The sequence below is a fragment of the Mauremys mutica genome, chromosome 6, assembly GCF_020497125.1.
Source record: "Mauremys mutica isolate MM-2020 ecotype Southern chromosome 6, ASM2049712v1, whole genome shotgun sequence".
In the NCBI taxonomy this organism is placed as follows: Eukaryota; Metazoa; Chordata; order Testudines; family Geoemydidae; genus Mauremys; species Mauremys mutica.
In genome coordinates, this window is record NC_059077.1 from 56,438,055 (window position 1) to 56,462,059 (window position 24,005).

Below are 24,005 nucleotides of genomic sequence, written 5' to 3' on the forward strand. Positions count from 1 at the left end.
CACAACCATTTTTAAGTAAGTGGTACATGAACCAGTAACATTTGGGTGCCATTGGTTAAGCCATTAGTGGGAGAATTGCTAAAAGTTTTCATTGCAGACTCAACCCATGGCACCCACTTGTGGAAGGATTGCAGGATCAAGCTCATGCTGTGGTGGCCTAAGGTTCTCTTGTTCTACAGAATAATTTTCTGACATTCTAGCAATGGACACATTTAATCAATTGCATGCACGTATATGTTGGCTAATAAAGGAGGATAGATGAGGTGCCGGGTTATAAATCAATTGAATAGTTCAAGTGATCTTTCTCACAAGGATATTGGACTTGGTGGTAATGAAATTCAGGCACTCCCAATGGTCACCTGGAAATAAGACTCACCACAGGCATCTCATTGGGTTTTTTGTTTGGTTGGTTGGGTTGTTTTTTTGTTGTTTTGGGGGGGGGGTGATTCTTTACGGAATTCCCCCAAACCAAAACTGTGGGGCAGTTAGCCAGCCTACAGTTTCACACCTGCCACATATGAACATATCATAAAGTTCTGTGTTCAGTGACAGTCAAGCATCTATAAATGTACATATGAAAAGTCCTGCCTCCACTGAAGAGGGGGATTGGATAGTTTTTGTCTAGGAAAAAAATCACAAAATATTATTAAATTCCATTTAGTGGGGTTAAGGGTTGGGAATAAGACATCTTAAAGCTGATAGCTGAGACTTCTAAATTACTTGCCACAAAAATCACATCTATGTCTTTGTTTTCCTGCGATATCTGAATGTTACATGAAGAGCATGCATAGTTCAAGAGAGCTATTGGTCTTTAGGACACATTCAGGGCAAACAGAAAGGCTGATCTGTTCTTCAAGGTTTTTGCGAAGGGGTGAGTTCTGGAAGGTATGTTTGGGGCAATGTGGAGCATTATTTATTAACCTGGATGCGGAGAGACATCCTAGATGAAGACAGTTCAGATCCTGCTGGTTTATTTTTTGTGATTTTTCTTAATGGTTTTTCACATACATATACTTAGGCCAAACGGATATATACAAATTTAAAATCCAAACACATTTTCACACACAAAATGTCAGAAATCAGTACAATTTTGGGAGGTATTGCCAATACTGAGGAGGACCAGAGTATCACACAAGAAGATCCTGGATGACCTTGTAAATTGCAGTAATAGAAATGGGATGAAATTTAATAGTACAAGTTCATGCATTTAGGGACTAACAGCAAGAATTTTTGCTATATGCGAGGGGCTTATCAGGTGAAAGCGACAGAGGAAAAGAAAGACCTGGGTGTACTGGTTGATCACAGGATGATTCTGAGCCCTCAAGGTGATATGGCCATGAAAAAGGCTAATGCAGTTCTAGGATGCATCAGGCATAGGTGCTGGAACTAAGGATGGTGGGGGTGCTGCCTCCTGGCTTGAAGTAATATAAACATAAACATCGTTCCAGCTCCACTGGCCTCAGGTCAGGTATTTGCAGTAGAGACAGGGAAGCGTTAGTACCATTACACAAGGCTGGTGAGACCTCATCTGGAATACAGTGTGCATTTCTGGTCTCCCATGTTTAAGAAAGATGAATTCAAACTAGAACAGGCACAGAGAAGGGCTACTAGTATGATCTGAGGAATGGAAAACCTACCTTATAAGAGGAGACTCAAAGAGCTTGGCTTGGTTAGCCTAACCAAAAGAAAGCTCAGGGGAGATATGATTGCTCTCTATACATAAATCAGAGGGATAAATACCAGGGAGGGAGAAGAGTTATTTAAGCACCCATGTGGACACAAGAACAAATGGGTATAAACTGGCCATCTACAAGTTTAGGCTCAAAATTAGGCGAAGGTTTCTAACCATCAGAGGAGTGAAGTTCTGGAACAGCCTTCCAAGTGAGGGCAAAAAACCTAACTGGCTTCAAGACTGAGCTTGATAAATGTCTGGTGGGGATGGTATGATGGGACTTACAACAATGGCATTTGGCCCACAGGCAACTGCCAGTGACTGGATATGGGACATTAAATGAAGAGAGCTCTGAGTTATTACAGAGAATTTTTTCCCACATATCTGTTTGGTGGGTCTTGCCCACATGCTCAGGGTCTAACTGATCATCATATTTGGGGTTGGGAAGGAATTTTTTTCCCAGGTATGACTGGCAGAGACCTGGGAGGGAGGCGGGGAGGGTCGCCTTCCTCTGCAGTATGGGGCACAGTTCACTTGCAGGTTTAAACTAGTGTAAATGGTGAATTCTTGGTAACTTCAAGTCTTTAAACCATGATTTGAGGACTTCAGTAACTCAGTCAGAGGATAGGGTCTATTTCAGGAATGGGTGGGTGAGATTCTGTAGCCTGCAATGTGTAGGAGATCAGATTAGTTGATCATGACAGTCCCGTCTGACCTTAAAGTCTGAGTCAATTCTGGTTCAATGAAAAAAGATAGAATTTGGGGAGCAATGCATGAATTTCAAATTTAGCTCCTTCATTCATCCAATTCTATGGACCAAATTCATCTACAGTATAGCTCTATTGACTTTAAAGGACCTACACCATGGATGAATCTGGTCTCTAACTACACACAGTGCTGTCAAAATGCAGAAATAGCTGGACTTGCACCTGCTTGCCTGATTAGGCTATAGAAAGAAGGCAGGCACTGGCCTAATCTAATCTAATCTGGAACATTCTACATAGCTTTATTCACAATGTGTGTAGGTAGTGGAGGGATGGGATTTATCTTGTTATTCTCACCTATGGATATTATCTTTCTAATTAAATGTAGATGCATTTCGCTTTTTATTCTTCATGTGTATACGTTTTCAAACTGTTTATTTATTATTTCAAACTGTGTGACTTTTTTTTTTCTACCCATTCCCCAAACTTCAAACCTACTAAGTTAAAATCATGGACATGGATCTAAAATGGAATAAGTAATTTTTTGATAGCTTCTTGCTAACTCTTTAAAGCTCTGTGCAGCTGCTGGTGTATGTTTGTGCTGGCATTGCAGAGTGGAGCCCTGGGAATAAGGAATCTGATTTCAGAGAAACAAGAGCTAGCTTCAAAGAGGAGAGCAACTCTCCCCAGCTGATAGAACTTTTACTAAAAGAAAACAACAATGAAGTAAGAAACACACTAGTAATATCTCCTGTTACTCCTCTGCAATCCTTTTCAAAACTTTCTTCTCCTTTATCTGATTATATACTTCCGTCTCCAAATTCTCTTTTGTGACGGTTTTACCTTTTCTGTTAGTTTAGGTGTCTGATTGTAGATTTCAGTGTGAGACCACATTACTTCAAAGCACATTATATTAGTTATTAAAGGGCAAAAAATAACTCATGTAATTGCAATATATATCCTTGGAGATCTCTACAGAGTGGAGAAACCAATCTGAGACCTATTGGATGTATGTTTTTTAATATAGATTAAGAAGGCATTATACACTAATAATGAGCTACACTGCACTTTTCATTCACTGGTGCTCTGATATTTAAACATCACAACTAATGTAGTTTAGATCATATTTTTCCTGGAGTGACATGGTTGAACTAAACAAGTTGGCCTCCAAGACATGTATTCTATATTTTAAAAAAGACCCTGGTAAATACAGAGGATGAGAAGCTGTGTTGATAACCTATTTATCTCTCTCATGGTTTAAAAATGAAATTTGTTTAAACAAAAGACAAAAAGTGGTCATTTGGGGTCCTATCCTGCCCCTATTTAATTCAATGGGAATTTTGCCATTGATTTCAATGATAGCGCATCCAAATCCTAGGTTCTATTTACCTAATCTTAGCTGGTGTAAACTGACATATCTCCATTGCCAGTTTTTACCAGCTAAAGATCTGGCCTAATACATTTTATTTAAATGATTCCCAAGGTACATTATTGGTGTACAATAGCTCTTTTGCCTTGACTGGTGTAGAATTTTTTTCCTTTCTGCTTCTGCAAGCATAATTTGATAGCAATAATCATTATATTTTTTCCGTGGGAAGGCTCTCGAAAAGTTGCTCTTTGAGTAGAGGAGAACAGCACTGGTTTGTTTAGTTATTCTGACTGGATGACGGATGAAATGTCAGAAATAATTCCACAAAACGATGATGTGTAATCCCACAGGATGAATGCCTGCATTAGAAATCCCACTGCAGGTTTAATTTGCCAAAACGAAGCCTTCTTGCAACACTGCTTATACTTTTGTAAAACAGTAATAAAGTAACATTTACAAATTATAAACCAAGAGCAAAGAAAATGGCTCTGGAATTATTAGTCATCATTGACGACTAAATACAGTTGATGTATTTGTACTAGTAAAATCAGGATTTAACTGAGAACCTTACTACAGTCTTGATCGCACAAAGTGCTGAGCATCCTCAGCTCTCATTTGCTTCAGTGAGAGTTGAGGGCACTCGGAACCTCAAAGGATCACGCAGTCCTCATGTAAAGATCATGTGGTAGTTACTCTGCACATGAGGACACGGGTTAGTGATTTGCTGATTCTAAAAGTAAACTGGAAATTTTTTTGACAGACATAGCTAGACTGTAATTAAAAATCTGTTTAAGTTCCTAAACCAGTAATAGAATAGATATATTGCAAGCCTATTATTGTGTTTGGTCTCCTTGCACTGACTCAGCATCATCCCTTCTTGGTAACAGCAGGGACTAGCATTTGAGTTGGGTAGCATGGAACACAGGGTCTTGTATTCCAAGTAAGAGCTGGAGTCAGCTTCCTTTCACCCATCAAGGTTCAGATGAGTCCTCAGTCTACAGGGGTACATGGAGCAGCACAGAATGAATCCAGAGAGATCCAGAAGGAGCAAGGCAAAGATGGGGTGGGCAAAGAGGTATCTGGGGAAAGACTTCCCTGGGGAAGAAAGATTCAATTGGGAAATAGCTTTGGGTATCTGAGTGAGAGGAATGGGGGGAAGTTACCCTATTATATCCCTAAGAAAAGGGATTTCAACTAACAGACACTCACACAGATGGAGTCCTAGGGACAGACATAGAAGAGAGAGAAGGCTGGAGTTTGGGTGGGAGTCACAGAGTGAACATCCTCAGGGATAGAAGAGAGACAGGGTAAAATGGTTGAAGGATAAAATTGCAGAGAGACCCACTGGGGACAAAGTTTGCAGTTAAAGGGGTTGTGGAGATTGGAGTCCCCTCTTCCGGGGGACAACGGGAGATGTTCAGACAGCTTCCTCCTGAGTGGATGCACATGATGCCTCCATCCCGTAGGACGAACAGGAGGAAACAGAAAGCTTTCACATCTCCTTCTCTTGGGGGGAAAAATGGCTGAAGATGCAGATAGAAAACTAGCACAAACTACAGAGGGCAGGTGAGTGAGAAGTGGTGTCATATTCAGGGGAGAGTCATATTTCTTGGGAGGTAGAATAGAGCGTTCACCATTTCTTGGAAAATAGAAGAGACTGTGATTTTATTTCTCAGGGGTCAGGAAGAAGAGACCACAGGACAAGAGGCAATTTACGTTTTAATCTAATCTCAGTCTTATGAGTGATACATCACAGCCAGGGACTAACTCCTACATTTACATGATTTAACAGATCTATTCCATTTTTTATTTTTATGGTCCATGTAGACCAAAAACAATCCAAAAAACACAATAAAAAACAAAATATTTGAAACTCAGACCTTCCTTATTTACCAGAGTTCAGGGTTCTCTGTTTATCTTGAAAGAGCTAATGACTTCATCCCAAAACTTGAAGCATGGCATTTTCTTACCCTCCCTGCTCTACTGATGGTCTTAGCTCTCTGATTTGAGACATACAGAGAAAAAGTGGACTAACATGTCCTATCTAATGTAACTGTGGGTGGTTTTAATTTCCCATATAAATGTTTTATCTTTTTTTTTTTTATCCTACTCCTCTCTTGGTCTCAGTTATATCTAGTGGCAATGAGTTCAACAGGTTAATTGTGCTGCGTGTGTATATTTCCTGTTATCGGTTTTAAATTTGTTACCTTTCTGTTTCATTAAATGACATCTTAAGTGGGTAAATGTGGGAGCCAGACTTGCCTTCTCAATACTATTCACTATCTTGTATACTTCTATCATTTCCCCTTTGGCTGATCCCCTCTCTAAACTGAGCAGTCCCAATCTTCTCTGTCTCTCCTCATATAGAAGTCTCTGTACCTCTAATCATTTTTGTAAGCCACAGCCACACTGAGAGGCAAAAGAGAAAACAGTGCATGCTGGTAGGGTGTAGGAGTCCACAGTGCAGCAATCTCTGCTGCACCTTTAACAGGGTGCAATGTACATTTCACACACACACACACACACACACACACACACACACACACACACACAGCCTGCTGTGCTGTGCTGGGCAGTGAACATTCCCTAAGGTTTGTGAAGCACTCCCAGGCAACAGTGGTAGGGGGCCATATAAACACACATCCCAAAAATCTTTGCATTCTCCTAGGATTTTAGCATCACCGCTGGTGCTATAGTCCTTTGATCTTCTGTTCTCCTTAAAAGATAATAGGAACTTAGAATTTTCCATACCAAATCAATACATTGGTCCATCAAGTATGGTAACACAGTTTCAGCAGTGGCTAACACCCAATGCTTCAGAAGATAGTGATTACCAGAGCCATCCCTTGGGCATGGCAAATTGGGGCAATCGCTCCAGGCCCTGCGCTTTGGGACAGGGGGGGCACACAGCTGCTGATGCAATTGGCCAGCACCAGGAGTGGTTGGTCCCGGAAGTGATGGATTCGTCACTTCCTCCCCGGGTCCCACACCCCCTTAGGGATGACCCTGGTTTACCATTCCCATGATGCACCTAATGAGTGGCACAGCTCTATATATGGTATATATATCATCTATTTAGATTGATCTAATCTTGCAGTATCCTAATTTCTGCTTCAGGTTTTGTTTTAAATGAGAAGACTGGTATTTTTCCTGTCCTGATTGGAAAGATTAAGAATAAAGCAAGGTTAACAACAATTAAGAAATACAGTTTGTCATTATCTTGGAGATATGTTGTCATACAAAAGGAGTATGTTTACCTGTGTGCCTATTGAGATGAGAAACTGCAGGGGGTGGTGGGGAGAGAGGAGGCTACAGATTGCTTCCCTTTATCCTTTCTAATGACCGTTGTTCTTGAGTTCCATGGAGTAGTCAGTGAACTGGACAGTCTCCGCATAGCTCTGTTTAAAAATCAAAATAAAATTCATTGTTCCATAAGGAAAATATATTTATTGGCTTAATATTAATGTTTTACATATCTGAACCAAGGCTGCCCATCCCTTTTTCTGTGATTTTTATTTTTCCCCCCATGGTGAAACTGAGTTCCTTTGGTAGAAGTAACTTGAATGGAAAAGATGGGTGGTAGGGAAAAAAATACATTCTTTGCACTTGTAATAACATGTAGCACTTTAATCTTCAAAGCATCTTACGAATATTAAATCACTTCACTCCTCGGAGGGAGGGAAGGAAATATTATTAAATTCTGTGTCTTAGTAAAATGGGTGTAAGCCCCTATCTACATAAGATTAAGCCTATTCCAAAGCAAGGTTAGATGCATTGTGTTTAAATGTGTACAGCAGCTGGCATCCTAGCTACACCAAGGCTCCCAAAATTGCTAATACTGGTGTTAGCAATGGAGGGAAATTCTTACGAAATTTGCCCTAGTGGAGATGGAGCCATGAGGACTTGCCAAGGCTTCAGAGTCTGTGTTCGAGCCAGGAATGGATCTTGGGAGCACCTGAATCCCAATTTTCTGCTCAGTCTACAATTCTTCTATGCTAGATATGTAGAAAATGTCACTGCATAACTTCAATTTAATAAGCTCTACCCCTTTCTAATGGCGCTATGCCTATGAATTAGAGCATTACTATTAGGAGTGTTACTTACAGGGTGTACAAGCACATATCTTTATTTTTCCCATAATTAACCACAATCTCAACTATCCTGGAGACTTCAATTTACTAGAGTACTTCCTAATGGGGCACATGTGTCAGTGATGCAAATTACTCCACAGCAGCAGAGAGGTAAGACCTTGATTGCAACCCTGACAATGTGAAGATCCAACAAAGCAAATAAGGCTATGTTCAGAGGGCTCTAACCTTCTAAGACCCCTTTCTGCTGCTTTGGCATCACAAAAGTCTACACAGGGATAAAAGACCTACAGCTGGCCCAGATCAGCTGACTCGGGCTCACAAGGCTTGAGCTGCAAGGCTAAAAATCCGCTGTGTAGACATTTGGGCTCAGGCTGGAGCCTGAGCTCTGGGATCTTTCACCTTTGCAGGATTGAGGCCATGTACCTCCCTGAAACAGCCAAACCAGTAGGGGAATCACTGATTTATGTTAAAGATGGTGTAGCTCCCAGTCTTGCCAGTGACAGGGATTGGGGTGTATGCTGGAGGTGTGGCTGGAATGCTCCACCAATCTCTGGATAGTACAACAGACCCTTGAGGGTGTTACTCCTGGCATGAATTAAAGCAGCCCTGAGGGATCGCAGGAGAACAAAGGTGACATTCACATTTATACCTCCCCCACTCACCTCATTGGTCCTGGGCCAGGCCAGGCCCTGAGATCAGGGTCAATGAATTTGTTGATGTACTTCTAAGCCAAAAAACAACTCTAAAAGGACATATCAACTTTTACTACATGAAGCCCTTCCTGCACTTCAATACACACCAGGTCTTACCACCCAGTACAAGAATGACAGTAGGTGGGTCCATTAATTACAATATCTTGTGTTGCCTCTGGTGGTTTAGGTGGAACAGAAATATATAACCTCCAAAAATATCCGCAGTAGCCCTAAGATAGCAGCCAGTCTTTTTTTCAATCCTTTCAATTATTTGAATATCCTAATTCTTTTTCTGGAAAGCAGTTTGCCACTGTAATTTGCAATTATTACTTTGCACAATAAATTCATAGTTTTTGAGCCTCTATCTCTAAAAAACAAATCATCCTGAATGTGTTGTCTGTGGGAAATGAATGTGTGTGTTTCATCCAGATATATATATTTTTTAAATAAATAATTGGGGAGGTGGGGGGAGGGAGAGTGTCTTTAATAAGAGAGCAAAAGAATCAAGACAATTTTTGTAGTGAAATCCTGACTAAGCCATGCTCTCTCTGTAACAAATCCCCTGGCAAGAAGCCTGTCAGTGGACTGTTTCCAAGATCTCAGTCTGAACAGCAGCCAGTGCTCTACAGAAGAACAGGCCAAAGATGGCTTATCACCTTTCACCTCTGACTCCTCACTCTGCTGCCTCATGCTTTGTGAACTTGAAATCTTGTGAGAGAATACTTAGCCATCCTGTTTACAACCAGCCAATTTATTTATCCAGATCAGCGTGGAAGGACATATCCAGGTCACCTGATCCTGTGTTGTCACAGAAACCATGAGCTTCTGATTCTTCCTGTAGTTAAGCCAAAAAGCAGCAACATCTGACTAGTTGGAACTGGTGCTGGATTGCTAAACTGTCATTCTTCACTGAATTCACTTTGGGCTGCAAACCCTGCCTAAGTTTTAACATGCAAGATCATACTGGAAGCCATCATTGTTCAGAAATCTTCATTCATTTGCTTTGCATGAAGAAAAGATCAATGTGGATTTTTGTTTACCTCAGCTTCACAAGCTGATTTCCACAGCTCTGCTCTCCTTTATTCTTACTAAAGTTTAAAATTGTGCCAGCAGCTTCATGCAAATTCTTTCCCTTATTAGTTCAGTTTCCAGGCTGACATTTTTGTCTTTGTTATAATTTTCATTTGAACTAACCATTTACTTGTTGGGTTGCTCATTTGAGTCCTGAGGCTTTGTTGAGACACTAGCCAGGAGCCAATTGCTTGATGTTTTGTTGTTTTGTTTGAAAAAAGTAATATAATAATAATTAGAAACAATGAGTCAGTGCTGATGCTCTTCTGGTTCACAATGGACTCTTGAATCCTTTCTTTCATGTTAACAGTAAACAACACAATGTCTTGAATTTGCCTAGTCTACTGAGTTACATGCAGTAGTGCTTTACATGCCATTTCATTGACTTCAGTGGGGTTGCATGGAGTAAAAATGAGGGAAGAACTCTACCATATTTATAGCTCCATAAACATTTAAAGATGATTCTTTAAAATCCTTCCTGCTTCTGATCTAGTGACATAATTTAGGAAATGTTTACATTTAGGTTTGTATGCAGTGCTGTTGTAGCCATGTTAGTCCCAGGATATTACAGAGATAAGGTGGGAAAGATAATATCTTTTATTGGACCAACTTCTGTTGGTGAGAGAGACAAGCTTTCGTGCTACATTGTGTAGCTCAAAAGCTTGTCTCTCTGACCAGCAGAAGTTGGTCCAATAAAAGATATTGCCTCACCCACCTTGTCTCACAGTTAGGTTTTTAATCTGACTTGCTAAAATTGTTCATTTTGTATCTTTCCTCCACACCAGAACTTTGGCATGGCGGAGGGTAGATCACTGAACAGTAGTAAAAATCATAGGTTACACATAATGTTCAGCTGATTCTGCACAGAGCTGAACGTGGTATGTGAATACGTCAAATGCATGAGAAACTCTTTTTATTATTCCTATAGGGACTATAGTGTGTACACCTTGCTAGAGCAATTTCTGTGTGTTAGAACACTATGTGCCTGCCATGTATGATATCCAAAAAGCTGCTGCCTCTGCATCTTCTGCTGATATTGTCAGTTCATACCCTGAGATCAAGCCAAGGGCACAGTCTGACTCTTTGCATGTCAAGATGAAAATAATCAATCCTGATCCCTTTTTAACAAATGTGTTAATAGTAGAAGATCAGTAAACATTACCCTTCCCTCTGTGGCACTGAAGTCTTGAGGGGAGAATCCTCCAAAGAAGAAAGGAGTGTGGTAATGTCCTGTACTGCATTACATCCCTGAAATGCTAGGAAAAGGACAGTGGAATTCAAACATGACAGAAGTTATCCCTCCAGAGACTACATGTCTTAAAGAAACAGTAATTACTGAAATAAGGCTTATAGAACCAATGTCTGAGAGGCCAACTTATACATTGAATGTAAGTGTGCAATTGGGCATGCGTTTTTGAGTTTGGCCTTTAGGCCTCCTCTTTTAACAATGGGTATTGCAGTTCATAGCTGCTGCTGAAGGCAGTGGCCATGTTGAGAGGGGAGTCAATTCCTTGTGACTTGCACTTTCCTTCAGCCCCGTCAACATGTATATTACTTCAACTTACTTCAAATTACTTCCTTAGAACTGCAGGCCCATCCCTGAGCCACCCCAACAGGAGCTGCAGGAAGGAGAGATGCATTCCTCCCCTTGCTCTAGCAGGGAGTAAACTACCTCACCCCTTTTCCAGATGCACCGAAGTGCCCTGTTTGCCCACCAACTATTCTGGTTGGCAAGTAGGGGGGAACAGAGTCCAGGCTTCTCCCACACCTCATTCTTGCACCACCGCCCTTGCTCAGGGGTTAGCAGCCCTGCTCTCATTCTGCAGTTGGAGTTGGAGTCTGAGCAGCCTTTATTTGACTAAATGGGGGACAGGGTTAATCCACTCTGTGGCTGAGTAAGAGCTAGGCACACATGGTCCATTAAGGCTTGATTCTGCAACCTTATTCTTAACCCTTATTATCAATGGGGCTGTTTGTTAGACTATCAAGTGCAGAATCGGGCCCTTAGAGACACACCCATTTACCAACAAGTAACTTACACCACCACATCACCTATGAATTTAGCCCACAGCATCGGAGTGTAGGAAAGCCTAGGGCCTCTGGTGAAACTCACACTCCAGGGAGACAAGTAGAAAGGAGTCTAGCAACAAGAGCAACTAACAGAAAGCTGTGAGAATGTGCAGATAAAAGCAGACTGGTCCCCAGCTTTACACTATCTTGTGGCTCCTTAAAGAGTCAGTGACTGCAGCTTAAGTTCCTTTATACATCTGCAAGTAAGTGTAAAGGGATCTGACTTTGAATTTGGTCCTTTTTTGTGTGCATAAAATATTGAAAGAAATGCCCTAACATAGTTCACTCCTTTGTAAACAGTATAATCTGCAATATGGTGTATCCTTCCTCTTGTTCAGGGCTGAAGAGGGAAAAAATAGTTGTCGAATCAAAAAAAGTCTGGGATCAGAACTGGAATTGTAATGCAAACAAGAAAATTAGGAGCAGAACTTGCAGTAAATCTACCAGCTTAGCAGAAAGTCTCCCGCAGACTAACTTAAATATAGGAGTATTTGTTAGTTAATGAGATAATTATTCCAACAGACAGGGACACATGCAGATGTGGGGAGTTTATACCAGGGCTACACTTTCCAATGTGCTACCAACCCTCACAAATTAAAATGTCATTTTATTTGTTGTTAGAAACTTCCGTACAAGTATACTAAGTCTTTAGAATCCAAACTGAGGCAGGAGAAAAGAAAGTCCTTCATCCTTCTCCACTGCCTATCCCCATTAGAAATCCTCTCCATTCCTGGTCCTTTCTTTTCTCAAACAAGATGCCTCCCATCTCCCTCTGACTCCTAAAACCACTTGAGGATTGTCCAGTACCCTGAATGTTGAGACTGAGATTTATTTTGAAGAAAATCCCATTTTAAATCTGCTAAATGCTTGGTAGGATGCACAGGTTCAAAATCTTCAAAAATAATGTGCTAAAATTTTGCAGAAGGAATCCAGTTAATAGATATGCCCTGATACTACCTTGTACTTCTTCCCATGTGGGACAAAATAAATCAGCATCTCATCTTAACAATATTCAGGGTTTTCCCATTAGATTCCAGAATCTCCTACTGTAGATATACAAAATGTTCTGGATATCAACAAAGAGCTTGAAGTAATATTTATACTCAAGGCTTGAATGATTGCCAGGAAAATAATTGATTAATTTTGTTTTCTGATTTCCAGTTCTTAACATTATTGAATGGTATTCAGGCCTCAGTGATTTGGCACACTCAGCAAAGATCACATGTCATTTAAATGACAAATATGAAAGTTCCAAAAACATATGATGGTGTTTCTGGAAAATCTCTGACCAAGCTTAATGTAGTTAACTTTCTGCTTTGTATACACTTTGTGGGAATTCCAAGTTCTGACACTTGGATTTCTGTTGATACTGTATAAGAATTTCTTGGGTTGGGAGGGGTTGTTTTCTTCATTAAAAATAATTAAAATTATTAAACTTGGAGGAAAAAGAGCTAAATAAATTAAGCTCTCACTTACTAAATAACAGACATAACATTTGTGTTTTTATGAACCATTAGCCTCTTTGATCAAAGTAAAATGCATTTTTATGTTCTTCTGTTTGGACCCCAAGAGTTGCTGTGTCCCATGTCATCTCTCTTGTTCTCTCTGCCTCCCTTTGAAGTCTATGGTGTTTCAGACCTTTGGAATCATTATGTAGTGCAACCTGGAAAATTCTCAGAGCCAAGACAAAATATTCTTGTATCCAAAAAAGTGCTATAAAGCAAGCATATGTCCAAGACATACCAATGTCAGTGAGTCCCAGGGTGATCTAGACTAGTCTGCGTAGTGCCTTGATGTAGGTTGCTCTAACTTGCAAACCAAAGTTGTAACATTTTAAGAAACAAAAGTGGCCAGGATAATACATGTAACGTGGTTTCCTGGGACTGTTTTGTACTTTATTCTCTGTCCTGGGCTACATTTGTCTATCTAGTTGTAGGTACCTTGCATTCCTTGTCTCCTTCCCAGGGCTTGACCACTGGGTTTGGTTGAGCTGTGCTTAGCACAGGGCCTAAACTTTGCACCACATTCGTGTCTTCCCCCTCTGCAATCTCAATCTTCCAGGTGCCAGTTCGTCCTGGCCCAAATTAGAGTAGCCTAAAGGCTGATCTAACTAGCATGACTAATAACAGCTCTGGGGATTTCCAGGGCTTAGGACACTTCTCAGCTACTAGTGTAGAGAATCAGCACTAATGATCTGGCACCACGTAACTGGAATGTTACCCACCGCTACATGTACAGCACATTTTAAAACACAGCTATTACTAAATCTGCATTGAGATGGCCTAGTTCCATCACTTTTTCATATCAATTATATAAACTTGACTATGAATATATGGTAAAAGAGATTAAAAATTTAAGGCAAAATTCTCTTGTATCTGCAGTGTAAATCTCTATTTCATATTCTGCATTCATTCCCTATGCAGAATTCTCCAGTGATGTCACTGGTAGCACTTTGTGTGAAATGGAGACTGGAAAAAAAGATTTTTGCTCTTAGATGCATCTTCTGCACCAGGTACGTGATACCAGTTCTATTCTTTTACACCAGTGCAAATCCAAAATAACTCAGTAGAAGCCATGGAGTTGCTCCAGATTTACACAGATGCAAATGGGAGCAGAATTTAGTGTGGTTTTGGATATTTAAGTGAGCAAGTGTTTGACCTGAGTCATTATGTTTAAATTTAAATTCTGCTGTTTGTTTTACATGTTCATGGGAATTCCCATGATCCTGCACAGTAGGAAACAAGGGTGAGAAGAATGGGAAATTTTGGAGATACGTGTCCAAGGAGTAACTTCCTTGTATACACCTTCAGAGTACACAAATTAAGAGGTCAAAAGTGGCCAGTATAAATAAGCCAGCCAAAAGACCTTATGCTCTTATTGGCTGCATGCCACAAAGCCAAGAAGTTTGCAATGAGCTAATAGGAAAAGAAATAGTAAACCACTCACACAAGTTACAGATACCTAAGTGTTAAGTTCCTGTTTTCATAACCAGTATGCTAAGGAACAGCACAGCCAGGGGGCGGCTCTAGCCATTTTGCCGCCTCAAGCTCGGCGGCACGCCGCAGGGGGCGCTCTGCCAGTTGCCAGTCCCATGGCTCCGGTGGATCTCCCGCAGATGTGCCTGCGGAGGGTCCGCTGGTCCTGCGGCTCCTGGGAGACATGCTTGGCTTGCTGGGGCCTGGAGCTGCCCCTGAGGACAGCACAATATAGAGAGACAACACACACAAGTTGCCAAAAGGGGAATGGCCAGAAGCAAAGAATCTTTCAGCAAAAGAATTGCACTGAATTAATCACCAATGAAAACCACAGAAACAGTAAGAGGAACAGCTTAGCAAAGTTTATGCCATGCTGAAGAGCACTAACCTGTAATGTATGTGCAGGGAACACAGTGGAAATTAGAAAGGCATACACACAGTGTTGGATACCCAGCACATCACAAACATAGCAGTAATCATTGAAAATCGCTAAGCGGTGGCTCATTATGGGGTTCAACAGAGTAGTGATGAAATAAATCTCATTGAATCTTATAGAACCATTCTTCTGTACTCAAGCACAGCAGTGGATGCAATGATGTTGAGCATAGTTGCACTACATTTTGGTAGGTATCTTCCTTATTCCTTCATGTACCACACCTTTTCCTACTTATGACCGCTGAAATGTTACAATCAATTTCCCTTTCCTTGTTTAACCAATGTACTTGCTTCATCTCACCATACTCCACACTGATTTCCATGGGAGACAAGCAGATGGACCAAATGAAAGTGAATTTTATACTTGAAACCATTATCTTGACTTTTGATCTGCCCCCCTTCGATTCTGGACAGTCACTTATTCCACTTAATGTTAAAACTTGGAGAGCTTTGATTTTTACCCCCTTGCTCAACCCTTAAATCTTATTTCTAAGCCCATTACTCCCTTAATTAAAGCAGAGTAGTTAAAATTGTTATAAACATCTTATTTAGGATTGTGCTCTAAATCACCATTTTAAAATGAATAGAGTGGTTGATAATCTATACTCATGATGTAATCAGGAATAAAAAATAATCCCATAAAAGCTGTTTAATAAATTTGAAGTATTGTAGTCATCATTTTTTAAAACAAGATACCACAGTTGGATTTTCTGAAAAGTAAATTGACAAAAAACATTTCCTCAAAAAATTTGATTGTGTATGAGAGAGAAAGAGAGGGGGGTTATTCCTTTCAAATTCTTTGGGCCGACTGAGTCCCAATCTGTACCTTACATGGAGCCAAAATAAGCAAAATGTGGCCCAGTGATTAGATGTTTTAGACGTGCTTGTTACAAGTAAAAGGGCAACTGCAGTCCAAGTGCAGAATGTCCACTGAGGTCAGTGTACATGGTTCTGAAGGTATATGACTGTTAAAATAATTTTAGCAAAGTCAACTACTTAAAAGCTATGTCATCATAGCAGATACTGTTCAGAAAATAGCAGGAAGGAATTACATTCCACACTGTTAAAACGTTAGCAACCACATTTCATTTTTGAAAAGGCAATTTATTTGTCCTGAAATAAAGAGTTGATTATATCTCTTATTACTGTTACAAGAACTTGATATATCACAAAGTGGAAGAGTTACAACATGTACCAACTATCAACCAGGAAAAATGAACCTGATTCATAATTCACTTTGTGAATGTCTAGTTAGTCAATCAAGTGATTTGTAATCATAAAAGCTGCCAGGAACTGAATGAATAATGGACCATACTAAAATCCTTGGATTTTCTAGTATTCTTATTTCATTATGTGACTTTTATTGCCATTTCTGATAGTTGTCTCTCTTTCAGCAGAACAAATTAAGATACGCATATTTACTTGAAGGAATATGTTTGACTGTTTAATGTGCATAATGAATATACAAATGGAGTGACCATTGTATGTAACAACCAAACGCTAGATTTTTCTCCATGGAAGCCAAACCTTTTATGATGTAAAGCTTGGGTAGAAACAATCTTTCTCTCTTTTCCTCTGTTTTTCCTCCTGAAAGCATTTTTGGGGTAATCAATCTTAGCATAGATCATATTGTTACAGTACATTTTCTCGAGTTGTTTTATAACTATAGAAATGACATAATTCACATAGCATAGTATCTGTTTAACAGCAACATCTTCACCCTCTTTCCCTAGCTAAAAATCATATTACACTATAATCTGATAGACAAATAACATGTGACCTCTACATGCAGATTTTTAATAGTAATCAGATAAAAATATAAACAAGGAAACATAAAACCACTCTAAATCTATTTGTGCAGAAGTTGTGGTGTTTTAATGTAAAAATATAGAATTTAAGTTCACTGGGTTTTTCTTCATGGACTTTTCCTATAAGAACAAGATGTACAAACCAGACAGCTGACATTATGCAGGAAGACCCGGTCTGTGCACTGTTTATTATATATTACTTTGGCAAACAGAAATTTTACCCTGTAGTTTGGTGCCCTGACTCATTTTCATTAGCATTTATTCTTTGATATTCTTATAATGTTTTTAAGATATCTTGATGTTTGAACTGAACAAAATTGTGATCTCAGAGTGATCAGAATACACCCAATGTAAAATAATTTATTATTGGCATCTTCCTAGTGTATGGAGTGTATCTGTTCTAGGCTCCTGCTACTCGTTCTTTTGTGAGTGTGCATGCATATCATTTTATAGCTTAAAATAAATGTAGATTACTTTTAAATAATGATCTTGAACATATATTTTTTACAATTGCACTGGTGATGTTTTAGACAGAGGGATTCTAAGGACTTTACAGTCTCTCTGCTACAATCCATATGTGGGGTGCCAACTCCCCTTTAAAATCAAAGGTTAGTTCTTTATAAAATTTATGCAAGACTTGGCAATAACTTCCCCCACCAATGAAATTCAACCAGTCCCAAGACTGAAATGTGCCAACTGTCAAACACTCACTGACACTACTAACACCAATTGCAGAGTGAAGAATATCTTCTACAAAGTTTGATCCAAAGCCTATTAAAGGCAATGGAAAGCCTCCTATTGATTTAGATGGGCATTGGCTCAGATTTAGGAAGGCAGGATATAATTACTGTGTGATTTTAAGCTTTGTAAAAGTAAACTTTTACTCGACCTATATCCAAAATTAATTGTTTGAAAACTATCAATGAAAACAGCATTTCTAAACATACTTACATCCCACAGCAATGTTTGCAGCCCCAACATGGAAGCAGTATGCTAGTGCATGAGAACCAGACAGTGAAATTTGACTAAAACCTGACAAGAATATACAACAGACCAGTCAATTTTACCATTATCCTAAGTGAAAAAAAAGTAGCAGAAACACTGGAAAATTAATTTGATTATTTTAAAAATGTTTATGGTTTAATACTCTAAAGCACTAAGCCAAGTACTGCAGGCTTTACTCATCAGGTAAAACTCCTGTTGACTTCAAAGGGAAGTAACATAGCTAAGGGGATTTGTGTTTTGGTTTTTTTAATACTTTTAACTTAACAGTGTCACAAAAAAATGGTGATGAATGTAATGGAAAAAGCATCTAGAACTACTTCACAATCAGAGGGGTAGCCGTGTTAGTCTGGATCTGTAAAAGCAGCAAAGAGTCCTGTGGCACCTTATAGACTAACAGACGTATTGGAGCATGAGCTTTCGTGGGTGAATACCCACTTCGTCGGATGCATGCAGTCGACGAAGTGGGTATTCACCCACGAAAGCTCATGCTCCAATACATCTGTTAGTCTATAAGGTGCCACAGGACTCTTTGCAACTAAAGATATTAACTTTCCAGTGTCACCATGTAGACAAGCCCTTGGACACAGAGGTCTATTTAACCACAAAGGGTCAAAACCTGATCGCTTTGTTCATGCAAATAGTCCCACTGAAGTCCAGCTAAGAACTAAACTGATCCCATGAGCTGATTACACCTAGGCCACCAAATTGCTATCAGTTAGTTTCATTCTCTACAGTCTGAGCCAGATCTGAAGTAGTGTTTAAAGGCATTAGACCCCATTACCAATTCCCTGAGTCCTGCAGGGCCTTAAGAACATGTTGCATTAATGTTAGGAATTTTCTCAATACCCTGAAATGTAGTAAAACTAAAAAGCTGCTTGGAGCCAAACCTATATTCCTTTAACTCTGTTTAACATAGCATAAAGTTAGAGATATGATTGGTATAACTAATTTTGATAGCTACATAAGGCTTTAGAACTACACCTTTGTAGCATCACTCTATTTTAATATTGTCTGTGACTATACATAATGAAGCACAAGCATACTAAGCCATGTACTTTTTAATGTTTTGCACTCAGACAAAATGCAGTAGTAACAAAAATGGCTGTTTTAATAAAAGAGATTTAGAAAAAACTAATCTAACAGGTTCCTGTTGATTCATCTTTGTCACATATGTATGTAACCCTTGTAAGTGAGTAGAAAATTGTCATTTAGTCAACATTTTTAACTAAATTTATAGATTTAATTCTACTATACTTTCAATGTTTTAGCAAACTAAAGCACATTGATATAATACCACATATAACGGAGAGCTGAATTTTACTACCAGTAGCAGAGGTCAGTGGGTAGGCAAGAGACCAAACTTCCTTTCTAAATGCTGTTCAAAAGTGTTTGAGTGTTAACCACTTCAGTGCCATTTCACGCATTAACTGTACTCAGTTAAACTTCTAGCTGAATAATAAAGTCATAGAATATCAGGGTTGGAAGGGACCTCAGAAGGTCATCTAGTCTAACCCCCTGCTCAAAGCAGGACCAATTCCCAACTAAATCATCCCAGCCAGGGCTTTGTCAAGCCTGACCTTAAAAACCTCTAAGGAAGGAGATTCCACCCCCTCCCTAGGTAAACCATTCCAGTGCTTCACCACCCTCTGAGTGAAAAAGTTTTTCCTAATATCCAACCTAAACCTCCCCCACTGCAACTTGAGACCATTACTCCTTGTTCTGTCATCAGGTATCACTGAGAACAGTCTAGATCCATCCTCTTTGGAACCCCCTTTCAGGTAGTTGAATGAGGGGGGATTTGATAGCTGCTTTCTTCTCTTCTGCAGACTAAACAATCCCAGTTCCCTCAGCCTCTCCTCATAAGTCATGTGCTCCAGCCCCCTAATCATTTTTGTTTCCCTCCGCTGGACTCTTTCCAATTTTTCCACATCCTTCTTGTAGTGTGGGGCCCAAAACTGGACACAGTACTCCAGATGAGGCCTCACCAGTGTCGAATAGAGGGGAATGATCACATCCCTCGATCTGCTGGCAATGCCCCTACTTATACAGCCCAAAATGCCATTAGCCTTCTTGGCAACAAGGGCACACTGTTGACTCATATCCAGCTTCTCGTCCACTGTAATCCCCAGATCCTTTTCTGCAGAACTGCTTCCTAGCCATTCGGTCCCTAGTCTGTAACAGTGCATGGGATTCTTCCGTCCTAAGTGCAGGACTGCACTTGTCCTTGTTGAACCTCATCAGATTTCTTTTGGCCCAGTCCTCTAATTTGTCTAGGTCCCTTTGTATCCTATCTCTACCCTCCAGCGTATCTACTACTCCTCCAAGTTTAGTGTCATCTGCAAACTTGCTGAGAGTGCAGTCCACGCCATCCTCCAGATCATTAATGAAGATATTGAACAAAACCGGCCCCAGGACCGACCCTTGGGGCACTCCACTTGAAACCGGCTGCCAACTAGACATGGAGCCCTTGATCATTACCCGTTGACAAGTCCTGGACAAGTTTTGGGGGCATGGGGACTTAGATATTCACAACACACTAATCATTCTTCATTTCAATTCAAAATGAAATTAGAGTGCTTAAATGGAAAAACTAATTTTCCATAGAACTAATGCTGTACACCACTCTCCCAGCAAGTCAATCTGTGGGCAGGCCTTGGCCAGCCAGCTTCTCCTCACCATAGTCCTGGTAGTTTTGGCTCACTCCTTGGTGGTGGACTGGTAGCAGTGTGACTAGGGTACCAGGAAAGCCAGGCTTGTTTCCCCAAGTTCTTCAACTGCACCAAGCAGGATCTCCAGCCCTCACTGCCTAGTATCTGCCTATTCACATAGGTGTAGATGGATGGACACACACACACCCTCCTGAGGAAAGAAGAGAATAACTTCATACTGGTGCTGGAGATGCTGCAGATCCACATCAGATGTTCAAAATAATGACTTTAGCCCTTCACTCTGGTGGATGCTCATTAATACTAGATAATAACAACATAAGAACAGCCATACTGGTTCAGACCAAAGGTCCATCTAGCCCACTATCCTGTCTTCCGACAGTGACCAATGCCAGGTGCCCAGGAGGGGATGAACACAACAGTTAATCATCAAGTGATCCATCCCCTGTTGCCCATTCCCAGCTTCTGGCAAACTAGGCTAGAGACACCATCCCTGCCATCCTGGCACCTATAGTCTACAAAGTTCTCCAGCCAGCTTTAGCAAGACTTTATTCTCTGCCATGCCTATCTGAAAAAACTACTTTGCTTCTCCCATCCCATATAATAGTTTGCCTATACCTGTTGAATAGAGAGAGCTTTAAAAAAAGGGAATTTTCATCCCCATGGAAATTGCGCTATTTTGATATTTGATTTTATCCCAAATTGAGAAGAAAAGTTCATCTTGGATATTTTTGTGAAACAAAATATTATGAAATACTTTATTTTGATAAAGTCAAAATAATTTCATTTCATTTTGACTTTACTATTTTATTTAGTTTCAACTTTTATTGTAATCAGTAGTATAAATTAAATGTTTAGCCATAGAATCATAGATTTAGAAGAGACCGCAAGGGTCATCTAGTCTAACCCCCTGCCAAGATGCAGAATTTGTTGGGTCTAAACAATACAAGATTGAAACAAAATGTTTTGATGATTTCCCATCACATTTTTAACCAAATGGATACATTCCTGTGAAATAGTCCAATTTTGTTGAATTAGCATTTTCTGAAAGAAAATTGCTCAGCTCTCCTGTTGGCTCTTTGTGGTTTCCCAGTAGAGGCATCTTTTTCACCTCATGGGAAGGTGTTCTGCCATGTCACATAACACCACTTACACCATGAAGCCCCCTGGCACGAGCTCCAAGTGTTGCTGGAGTCCAGAAGGAATATCCTGCTAGGATTTTATCTCCTCATTTAACTTTACAGAGATGCATCTTTTGCCCTCAGTGACTATTTATCTTCCCTTAGAGACCTTTGCCTGACTGTTCATGGTGCCAGTTGTGCATTGTTTTAGCACTTACTTACTGATTTGTTCCTAAGAAGATAGTACTTGCTCTCAAAACATGATCTGAGAGCAGTTGGATCAAGTAACCAGCTCCCTTGGAGCACTTCTAAAAGGCACAAGGTGAGGCTTCACCATTTACGCTGGAAGGAGGTTGTGCCTGTGGGCCTAGCACACCAGGCTGAGCCATTGCAGGGTCTAAACTTTCAAACTCTAGGTGAGTCCTGTGAGCTGTGCTAGCCATAGTAATGTCTCTACAAGTTCATGCTGCTCACTAATCTGTGTCTGTTCTGCCCAGGGTACAGTTGCTCAGTTTGGTTCAGCTGGTTATTATTCAAAGCTTCAGCTAGTTTGACTGCACATCACACATGTCTTTATTTGTGGCCTGGTACCCAGCAGTGCTTTAAGTTACTAATGTTCTTATACGGGTAAACAACATTTTAATTCATTTATATAAATAAAAATAGTTATGTCTTTAAAAAAATAGAAGCTTTCTGTCCAGCACTGATTCTGCTCTTATGTTGATATAAATCAGGAATGACTTCACTGATGAGTTACAGTTGCATGAAACTGTTATGAGACAGAATCAGACCCAATGTTTTTATCGTCTGCAATGAACCAAATAAGCAGTCTGTATTTAATTACATACTTTTTCACTCCTTTAAAAGTATAGATTTTAACAAACTAGCTTTAAAAACTGTAATTTTTACACCAGATTCTTCAAGGGAGGCTTATTCAGGTGACATAAATCTTCCACAAATCATCTATATGGGAACAGATGTGTTAATAATGTAGAGCTACTGAAAAACCTAAGCAGATTCAAAACACCATGTGGGCAGAGTCTAAGCTTTTACTATGTGTAAATCCAGCATTGGCATAGGAAAACTCTCCATTTTGCCCAAAGACAGACTGATCCCAAACTCACAGCTGGAACTTGTGTGTGTGGTCTCACTCAATAGACCATTAGAATCCTGTGCTAAGGTTTAATCTAATCTGTACTTTAAATGAAGTAAATGACACTCGGGTAAACAATAACATATATTTAGGAAAGTAGATCTCAGTACCCTTTTTTTTAACTAGCACATTATGTTCTGGGGCACACCTTTTTCACACAAATTTTAACAAGCCATAGTGACATAATATATAGTTCAATAGACATAGAGCCCATGTCCAGAAGTATGCAAAAGGTTAATGTTTGCTAATCTATCAGCTCTGTTTCTCACTAGTTCTTTAGGGATGAAAGGATATAGCTTTCTTTTAAGTTTGGATGCTATTGGAATTCATCTTACTGTTTTATTGTAAATGGTGGGGAAGAAAGGGGCAGGGGGAATTAGATTTATTCTTCTGACTCAGTTTTACCAAACCAAGAATAAACTTTGTACTAAGAATAAAAGGTGCTTGGTGAAGAGCAAATGATCAGAAGGGGTATTTTTTTAGAATGTCAGAGTTGGAAGGGACCTCAGGAGGTCATCTAGTCCAACCCCCTGCTCAAAGCAGGACCAATCCCCAGACAGATTTTTGCCTCAGATCCTTAAGTGGCCTCTTCAATGATTGAGCTCACAACCGTGGGTTTAGCAGGCCAATGCTCAAACCACTGCGCAATCCCTCTCTCCTTTGTAAGAGTCTCAGGCAAAGAGGGCCATATATATATATATATGGCTTGGGTTTTTCCTCACTGCACATTGCTCCCGGTTCTCAGATAATAACATTTTTAAAGTAATATTCTTGCTTGATAAGAGTTTGCTGCTAAACAGAAACAAGCAAAAAGCCCTGTTTTGAGTGGAGATTGTCGGGGACCTGTTACATGTCTAACCATTTTGTGCCTTGACCTTCTAAGTTCCTTCACAGTGAAAACAATCAGAAATTTGAGAGCTAGGCAGTGCCAGGCTCCTTACATTAAAAAAAATGAGAGGGGACATTCCTTTTGATGGAGAGCCCCTGAGTTATTCCCAGAATACTAGCAATTCCCAGGCTGCTGTAGTTAGAAGCTGCTGTGTCTTGTTCGCACTTTAGGCAAATTGATTACATAGCAATATGTCTAATTTTTCAAAAGCTACCTCAGATCGAGGAGTGGTAAAGGAGAGGAGTTAGAAATGGCTATTGCATGCCCTGGAGAATCTCAGTATG

At 40.0% G+C, this 24,005-nt stretch overlaps 2 long non-coding RNA genes across 7 annotated transcripts in view; one reads left to right on the top strand and one right to left on the bottom strand.

The window, feature by feature from the left end:
• Positions 1 to 24,005, top strand: part of LOC123372800 — a 51,994-nt gene that overhangs the window by 24,938 nt on the left and 3,051 nt on the right. For both annotated transcript variants that reach the window (XR_006580456.1, XR_006580457.1), the window contains 2 exons: positions 14,093 to 14,181; positions 15,200 to 15,267. This is a non-coding gene — a long non-coding RNA (uncharacterized LOC123372800). The remainder of the gene's footprint in view (positions 1 to 14,092; positions 14,182 to 15,199; positions 15,268 to 24,005) is intronic.
• Positions 1 to 24,005, bottom strand: part of LOC123372798 — a 48,417-nt gene that overhangs the window by 23,124 nt on the left and 1,288 nt on the right. For 3 of the 5 annotated variants that reach the window (XR_006580451.1, XR_006580453.1, XR_006580454.1), the window contains exons 2-3: positions 10,762 to 10,855; positions 7,003 to 7,143 (exon numbers count right to left, since the gene is read on the bottom strand). This is a non-coding gene — a long non-coding RNA (uncharacterized LOC123372798). Of the gene's footprint in view, positions 1 to 7,002; positions 7,144 to 10,761; positions 10,856 to 20,568; positions 20,752 to 24,005 lie in introns of all 5 variants that reach the window. The other 2 variants (XR_006580452.1, XR_006580455.1) reach the window with 2 other exon arrangements.